This window comes from Meleagris gallopavo, chromosome 11 (genome assembly GCF_000146605.3).
Source record: "Meleagris gallopavo isolate NT-WF06-2002-E0010 breed Aviagen turkey brand Nicholas breeding stock chromosome 11, Turkey_5.1, whole genome shotgun sequence".
NCBI classification, from domain to species: Eukaryota; Metazoa; Chordata; class Aves; order Galliformes; family Phasianidae; genus Meleagris; species Meleagris gallopavo.
Genome location: NC_015021.2, coordinates 5770757 through 5779906, shown reverse-complemented (window position 1 = coordinate 5779906; position 9150 = coordinate 5770757). Strand labels below are relative to the sequence as shown.

General features: G+C 38.7%; 1 long non-coding RNA gene across 1 annotated transcript; it reads left to right on the top strand.

Annotated features, from left to right (window-relative positions):
- The first annotated feature begins 25 nt into the window (after window positions 1–25).
- LOC109369443 lies at window positions 26–8922 on the top strand. The gene is made up of 2 exons (XR_002118504.1): window positions 26–217; window positions 8724–8922. It is a non-coding gene; the product is annotated as an uncharacterized LOC109369443 (long non-coding RNA).
- The last annotated feature ends 228 nt before the right edge of the window (window positions 8923–9150 follow it).

Sequence of the window (9150 nt, the reverse complement as noted above, 5' to 3'; positions counted from 1 at the left end):
AAAAAAAACACCCAAAATTTCAGTGAATCTGACTTATTTCTACTTGATAGTGTAAGCTATTGGTCTTAAACTAAGGAAAAGTTTGATTCACATGGGACCAAAGCTGGGAGCAGCAGCAGGCCGGGCGGCCGTTGGGGCCGTTGGAGGCTGCCTGTGCCACGCTGGGGTGCTTTGAACAGGGAAGGAGGGAGTGAGACATCCCAGTGGCGTTCTTGAGGTCTGGCGTTTTTTTGTCATTAGGTTGTAGGCAATTTTCCTTTCTGCTCTGAAGTCTCTACCACGTCGGAAATGATTCCAGTGGAGGATTGAGCTGCCTTCCCTCTGCTGCAGCCAGGAGCTCGCTCAGCAAGTAGGCGGCTTTGTGGGGCCGGCAGTGGGACTTACTGTGTGCTTGTTTGCCTCCCTTCTCTAGTCCTCAGGCTTTGAAAAGCGAGTCCTTGGCTGCTTTAAGAACTGTATTGCAGATTGAAATGCTGAGTGGCTTCTGGCCTATGTTTGCAAATGGTGAAAGGCATGTCCACTGGTTTGTCAAACTTAATGCCGGTGTTTCACCATCTGTCACTTCACCATTGAGAAGAGCCTGTTAGACAGGTACAGGGCACTGAGCTGGGGCGGTGCAGCCGTCCCTGTGTGTCCCAGGCACCATCCAGCATGCTGCAGGCAGCTGGGCGGGAGGCTCACTGCTCTGCTCTGCTCCATTCCTCTTCTCTTCTGATATTTTAATACCAACTGTGCTTAGGATTTTCTGCCATTACACAAACTTCTCAGAATTTTTTTTCCATAACTTTAATTTGAGAAAATTTGTCTTGAGATCTCTACTACTGGTGAGTTTAGAGGACACTTCTCGTGATTCCTCAAATTACTGATACTTGGTTTTACTCTTTTGCCAGGAGATAAATGGGCAGTTTTGGTATCAAATTTTTGTATTTATTCCTCTGTGTCATTCAGAATGGATTTTTTTTTTGAGTTTTTGTTTTTTGAGTTTTTTGAGTTAAGCAATCCTAACTCTACTCCTTCCCCCTGCCAAGGGTGCAATTTGCACCTCAAGTTATCAATGCAAAGTCAGAGTCGGCTTATTCAGTAATCTTTGTTGCTCCAAAAAGTTACTTCATGTCTGAAAATTCTTCTGTTATCTTGCAAAATTAAGCGTGAAAGATCAGACTTTTTGAAGTGTAAACTAATATCTAGACTTCAGCTCTTAACAGTTTCCAAATTAGCAAGAGAGGTTTCAAAAGCATAGGTGGTTTTCTCACTGTTGTTAGGTTGAAGCGATTGTAGGAAGAAGGTAGTTTCATGATAGGTGGTTTATAATCCTTCTCCGTTTTCAGGCATGGTGGTAATGTGCGCTGTGGAAATGTCATTGAATGTTTCTCAAAGAGCTGTGTTTAATAATACAGGCAGTGTCACTCTTTTGGCTGTGTAAGCACTTCCATTCTATAGCAGTGACAACTGTCTTTTGAACTAGAAATTCCAATTTTCTGCCTCTTAACAATTTGGATTTTCTAGAAGTTTAAACAATACCAACTAGTTCTGTTCGTATACAACTTCTAAGCAAGATTTCTCTCTTGATGGCAGGTGGGCAAAAGTTTGCACCTGTATTAAACAACATTCTGCTGTCATCTTTGGTTAAAGCGTTTAATTCTAGGATAAAGTCTCCAGTGTAATTAGCAGACACTTGGAAATGTTGAGAAGTTAATTTTCATATCTTTCTTTTTTTTTTTCCTCCCCCCTCTCTCCCTGTTATGGTATATCCAGACTCCCTAGAGGATGTCCTTCTATCCTTGCTGACTAAAGTAGGTGTATATTTCAAGAAGTTTGGGCCTTGTGGAAAATAAATAGCAAGACAGATGAGGCAGAGTTAGGCTTTGCGTAAGTGATCTTGGACACAGTATTTGCTAACTTTGACTGTCCTGTGTTGTTACTTATCCTACTGGTGACATTTTAAAAATTTATTTATTTTTTGCAGAATCTTAAGAGCTGGTTTGTTTTAATCCGTATGTACCAATAAGTGAATGATGTGAGGCTGGCAGCATCTTTCGTTTTCCTTCACTATTCAAACAAGTATTATTCTGCCTTTATCTGTTGAATGAGTGACTATTTGAAGGTGTATTTTTAAATTGAGTATCATAAATTGCAAATTAAAATCCTAAATTGGTTTCAAGACAGTATAATGTAGTTTGTGAATTTCTCCTGGTGGGCTGTCAGGGGAGGAAAGGCTGAGTCTGTCTTATCCATAGACTTGCACTTGAAGTGCATGAATTTGCATCTCTGATGGGAAAAATGGAAAGGATTAGCAAATCTGAGGCACTAGAAATGAGTGAGCACACATGAAACTTGTCTGAAGGAAGTGGATGCTGTTGTAATACGCTCCTGCTGTTTACATCTATCAAAAGGTAATGTTTTAATCCTAAGCAGTGTTTAAAGAGCTGACAAAATATTTAGTCTTTTACACTTGTGGTATGCTGTGAATCAGTTTTGTGGAAGACTTGACCTTCGTCTTTGAGTATATGATGCATTCATATACTCGTATACTATTAGTAGTTAGAAACACTTTGTGTGGATTTAATGTTGGAAAAGCATGCAAAGGCCTGTGAGTGGAAAGATGTCTGTCATCAGAGAATTGATGCAGTTCTGCTTCAGTTTAAATTTAAGACCTAGTACTTTCTCTAGAAAGTTTCTGCTTTTTTATTATTAAAAAAAATATAAGAAAAGATTTTAGACTATATTTTGTGTTTATTCAGTAACTGATTACCTATCAAGTTTACACAGTCCTTACACAGTTCAGTTGAGGCAGGTGCTGGAGAGTTCTGCCTCATTTTTCTGCTTTCCATCAGGACACTGTTCTGCAGATTTGTAAGGCTACTAGAAGGGGCACTGGGGGGAGAAAAAAGAAATAGTGATTTTAAGAAAAGAAAAGAAAAAAAGGATAAAACCAAACTCTGGTAAGTTGAAGTGCGTTGTTACTTCAGGATGAGTCTCGTTCTTCTGAGGCTGTGACTAAAATATAGAAGGGAAATGAGTCTGATCTTTCTTTAAATTTGTTCAGTTCTCTAAAACCAGTAAAATTATTGCTATGGAATGACATTTTCTGTTTGTTAAAGGCTGACTTGAAACTTTTCACACATGGTCAAATTGTTGCTGTGTGGCAAAGCTCCTGTCAGGCCTGCTTTACTGCAAGAAAATGTTCCTTTTTGAAGGAGTGAGAGAATCTTTTATTTGTGGGGCTTTAGCCTTGTTGGAAAAGGAAGTTCTTGGAGAATGCTACAATTTGCTATAGAACTTATCAAAGCCAACCAACCAAACCCAGCCCCTTCCTTTCCGAGCCCCCACCCCGAAACAGCGCTGGGTTTGTGATGAGACCAGCAATGCTCTCAGACAATGCCTTGGAGGTTGACCAAATCTATCAGTCACTGAGCAGGAGGTGCAACTCCATCATTTAAGAAACAATCATTTTTTAATCTACTTATTGCTTCCTCTCCATGCTGCCAGAGCAGCTTTTCAGTGCTGCAGAATGCGTTTGAGCAAAGGAGAGGGATTTTGCCTACAATCCCACAGCTCCTGGGTGTTTTAATTAATGGAGGGGTATTCCCTTTGTCTCATCTGTGCATTCTGCATGATTCTGAGCAAAGTCTGGTAGAGTTGGAAGGATGGATGGATGTTGTGGTTTCTGAGCTGAGGTCTAGTGAGTTGTTTGGGCCAATTTTGTTGTAAGATTGGTGTGATTTTCCTGCAATTTTTTTAACAAATGGCCAGAATGGAGTAGTAACCCAAATGCAGAACTGCTTTAGGTCAGGATGTTCTGTACTTTTTTTCTCTACCTCCTCTTTCGTAGCTCTTCCATGCACATTTTCATGTATGTAACAGTCTACCTGTTCAGGTAGTACAATTCGGGAGTGTTGTGTCTGATGATCAAGTTTGTCTGAGACGAGTTGTTTTTATTTGAGAGTGTGGATTATGCAGTTGTTGAATTCTTGACATAATGATGTTTTCTGGTGATCAAGTGTAGCCAGTGTACCTCTGCCAGGGATGCTGATCACTATGCAGCAGTGAAGATTTCAAAATCCAAAGGAGTCTAAATATAGTTGGCTTTTTATCTATTCCATAGCTGAAGAATGTGTAATTTTGTACCTTAAAATGCCATGTTCAGAGAGATTCTGGTAGCAAACACTAAAGCAATGTATCTGTCATTGCAAATTCTTGTATTTTAAATTAGTGATACTGGAAAGGTTTGTAAGAATCCAGGTTGTGATGAGCTTCAGAGGCAAAAACGTGCCGCTCCTGCCCTGTTCTGGGTAACCTCAGCCAAGCTTCCTCCAGAACGAAGGACCCAGGCTAAGGATGCTGAACTGTTATGTAACGCACTACTTGGTTCTATCTTGGTGGCTTCCCTGTCTTGAAGTGAAGAGAAAGTCCAAGAGTTGAGAGATGCCATGAAACTGGCCAGGACTGTGGTGGTGGTTCTTGATGGCAGCAAGTCAGTCCCTGCCCATTTTGTCTGCTGACAGCTGGGAGGTGGCAGCGGGAGCAGACTGCAATTACTAGGTGCAAATGTTTGCCAACAGAGCTGCTAAACTAGCTTGAATTGCCAGTATCCGCTCACTTCCTTCAAGGTAGATGGTGTAAATGCTTGCATTCTGAAACTTCAACCTGTTCTTGTGCCTGTGCTTTGGGCATTAGATCTAAAGGATGTGGTAGAAAGGATCAGGCAGGTGTTGGCTACATTTTTGAAACTTTTAAGAAACTTTGCTTTGCGGTAATCCAGCTCTGGATGTATCCATTTCACTTGGCAGTGTATAGAATCATATCCAAACTGCAGAAGAATGGAGGGGTGATGTTTGCAACATTTTTGAAAGTGAAAATTTGTTGTGGTCTTTTTGCAGTCTTTAAACTTGAGAGAATTAACAGCAGCCTGTTTAGCCTGAGATGGTTGTGAGAACTTTATGGAATCAGTGATTGCCAATTCAGGCTTGGAGGGTTTGATAGGATAGACAGACACTGTTAAAGAGAAGGAATATGTGCATCTGTATCTGCATTGTGTCAGCATGGTAGAATAAAGGACCTTTTGAATTCTTTGCAGACTTTTTTTTTTTCCTCTATGATATGATTTTGTTTTCATGTGTGCAAATATTGTAGTCTTAATTTCTTCAAGATGTACTTCTGAGCTTTCAGATGTTTGTGTTCAAGTTGCATCTTCTGAATCATTAGCATCAGAGCAGCAGTTCCTGGAAGTTTTCCAGTTAGCAGCATCTTATGAACAGCCATCTTTCCTGCCAATAAGGGACTTCTTGCCCATTCCCCAGGAAGGGTGATGTTGAGATAAACTGGAGTATGTTAGCACATGTCTTTTCTCTGGACATTGGCTTCTAATTATCTTTGTGAAACACAGTGTAAAAGCTACTGACGTGATTGGAACAGGCTGTCCAAAGAGGAGGTGGGTGCCCCATCCCTGGGGACTTTCAAAGCTGGGCTGCACCAAGCTCTGAGCACCTGGTGGAGCTGGGGATGTCCTGGTCATTGCAGGGCAGTTGGACTGGACAGCCTTTGAAGGTCCTTTCTGACTCTGAGGATTCAGTGATTCTGTGATTTTGTTTCTGAACACGTTTTTTTGAATCTAGGTTGTTTTTTGTTTTTTTTTCCAAGGCGCAAGCAGAAACAGTAACTTAGCTTTTCCTTTAATTTACTGTAATAGAAGGCACAAGAATGGCAATTGAACTGCACAGCTTAAATACATTTTTAAAATATTCAACCATTAGAAGGAATCTGGGAATGAACATGAAAGAACATCTGGTTTCTGATTCTGTGTTCAGATTTGTGGAAGAGGATCACTTAAAGGTTTTGTTATTACTTGGGATCTGGGGAGTTGCATCAGTTAGGGAAATTAGGATTGTAATTCTCTAAGAGGCTTTTTAGAGATGCTTTAGTGTAAAATTCTGAAAGATGAAAAATGTATTCTAGTGGCATTACGAGCTCAACTAATTTTATTTATTGTTTGGGATGTATTTTTATTTAAAAAATATTCTACATGCAATCTGACTTCAGGAATTCAGAAATAGATTAACCTCAAATTAATAATGCAAGGGTAGATTTTATCCTTGTAGTTCTTATGCAAATGTGAAGATGATACATCAGAGTTTCTTCTTTTCCAAGTGAAACAACTTTCACTAGTGGAGAGGAAATAAATTTTTTGTACAAACTTGACGCGATATCCTGCAACTTTAGCAAGTTTTCCCCCAAATCTCACAGATGCTAATCTAAAGCAAGTTGGGAGTAGAAAAGATTGGTGTGCTGAGAAGCAGTGCCCTTTTTGTCTGATCTTAGAAGGTAATAAACTATACTTTTATTTGAAGTATTTCTTTATATCCTTGAAATTACCTTTTCTGGATCTTTCTTGTGCTTTTAGAGCAGCTTGGTGTGTTGGCTGCTAAGTGAGAGAAAGCTCTATGTTTGCATTTATATCCAGTGAGTTTGGGATAAACAAATACTGCAGTCATTCTTTCACTTTTCATAGCATTCTAATTAAAAGTGGTAGAAGTAGACCCCACTTTTAGTTGTTTGTTGTGTTGTTGGTTTTTTTTTTCCTGAACAGATCAGAATTGTTAGATGTTATGCCTATCTGTGATGTACAGATATGTCTACCTTGGGACCAAGAAGTAGCAATGTTCAGATATCCCCTCAGAGTAGGAGCTGGTGATTTGCCTGTTTTAAAAGGAAGTATGACTGGTATAAATCTGGTATAAACTTACTTTGCAATTGAGAATTTAAAAAAAAAAAAAGTTGTCATGTTGGCTTAGAGATTGTTTGATTAGTAAGGAGAGACAATGACATAGGTAAGTGTTGGTTTGAAAGTCCACTTTGTTTGAAAACAAAACAGCAGGCTTGTGAAAGAAAAGCTGGAAAGCTGTTACTTGGGTTGCTGTCTGCAGTTCTGAGTAGTTGCCTTCATTATCAGTACTCATAAAATTGTGTGTTCAAGAAGGCTTTAGAAAATTACTTCCCTAAAGAGGCACCAATATAGTAAATGCAAATCAAAAAGAAAATGAGTGACCTTTCAATATTATAAATAACACAATAATCACAGAGTATGTGTGTGGTAGAATAGAATCATTTCTGTTCTACTTAAGGTTTTGCTTTTGGGAGGTAGGGAACTAAAATTTTCTGAATGTGTGATTTGTTACTGTTTTTGGGTATTGACGTCTCTCAGGTTATGGGTCTGGTTAGAGAATCTGCTATCAGGAGAGTGAAAGAGTATTAAATGATAGGATTACCATTATCATGGAAGTGCTGGTTTTTAACCACAACTCCCAAAGACTGGGAGGGCAGAAGATTGTGTTGGTTTTGACTTGTTTGGTTTATCATAGTTTGATTACAAGCACAGGCATCTTCAGTTTTCTGGGTCCTTCCTCTCCTTACTGTATTTTTAGGTGGATGGTGAGAAAAGGGAAGTACAGCAGGGCTGGTCATGATTTTCTTTCATCGTGTCATACTAATATGCTTTAAGTCTTATTTTCATATTTGCTTTGATAATATTGGTAGATTCAAGGATATTTTATTTCTTCACAGTAATTCTGAGAAAGGTATTCTGATTTTTTTCTCCTGCCTTTAAGTGAAAAGGCTAGATTGAAGCCTTCTTGCATCAACCAAACTTATCTTTAAAAATTGGATTTTGAATTTGGTTTAATTGAAGTGGCTTTTCTTTCAGTTGGATAATGAAGCTTGATAGCTGAAACTTTATGCAGTGTTACTATCAGGTACTGTGTTGCTGCTCTTACTTGAGCCTGTAACTATCTCAGATGCTGCTTTATCCACAGGGCATCATGTTTTGAAGCACCTTCTGTTGACTGTTGACTTGGGTTGTTAAAACATGGTTGTAAACTGATTCATCCTAATGACTAGATAGCAGAAGACAGAAATTGGCTTGATGTTAAATTGAGTCTTTCTTTAACTGTTTCTCTCTTTCACTGATTTCTTTTTTCTACGTTTGTAGTGTTTTTACTTACTTAGTGTAATTACCAAAGTCCATAGCATCTGAACAGCAGATCAAGATGCTGCCTGTTCTACTTAGAAATGTATGTATATCCTATAGCAAGTCATTTAACCTTACTTGTGCGGTGGAAATATGTGCAATACAGATGTTAATTCAGGAAATTTGGGGGATTTTTCAACATCTGTAAGTATTTGAATTTTAGACATGTAATTATTTGGCTATTTGTGCATTGCTGTAAATAAGGATCACCTAGGTTGCTCATATACATGGCTAAATGTGATTGCTAGCTCTGTGGTGAATATTTTTGACTTTATTGTACCAGAGGATTTGGAGTCCAGTTAAGCAGCGTTGCAGTATGACTGATAGGGTGACAACTGGCGTGTTAATATGGGAAGAAAACTCACTTTCGTTATTACGCTGTAGCGGAAGAGTGGGGACAAGACTTGTATCTACAACTACCCGCTTTTCCACCTGTGCAGACTCTGAAGGTTGGGTTCTGTGAATTTGCAAATTTGAAGGAGAGGGTATTAAACCACTAAAAATGATAGATTTCAAGAAATAGTTAAGAAAAATAGCACTTTGATCCATACTATTTTGTTGAAGATAGAGAAACTTTGTGATATTGGAATCCAAATGTGGCAGAAGCAATTACTGCTTCTATAATTACAGCTTCTGAAGATAACTTTCTGTAAGAATCTTTCTCGATTCTAAACCATGATGTCTTGGTTTATCGTTACAGATGACTATGGACGAGAAATATGTAAACAGCATTTGGGATCTCCTAAAAAATGCAATCCAAGAGATCCAGCGTAAGAACAATAGTGGTCTCAGTTTTGAGGAGCTATATAGGAATGCATATACAATGGTGTTGCATAAACATGGAGAAAAACTCTACACTGGACTGAGAGAAGTGGTCACTGAGCATCTCATAAACAAGGTATGTCACTTTTATAAAATGCAATTGAAGTATCTTATGTAGAAGAATTCTGTTCAGTTATTTAAAATATGAAAGTCTTTATTTTGCAGTCTTTTGTTGAAATTGTATCAGTGTATTCAAAAAATTGTAGTATTGAGCTAACTTTGTGCTTAAATGACATCACATTCCTGATAAGGTTTACTCTAAGTTTTGGATGGAGAACAAATTGTAGGAAGTGTTTCCCATTTCA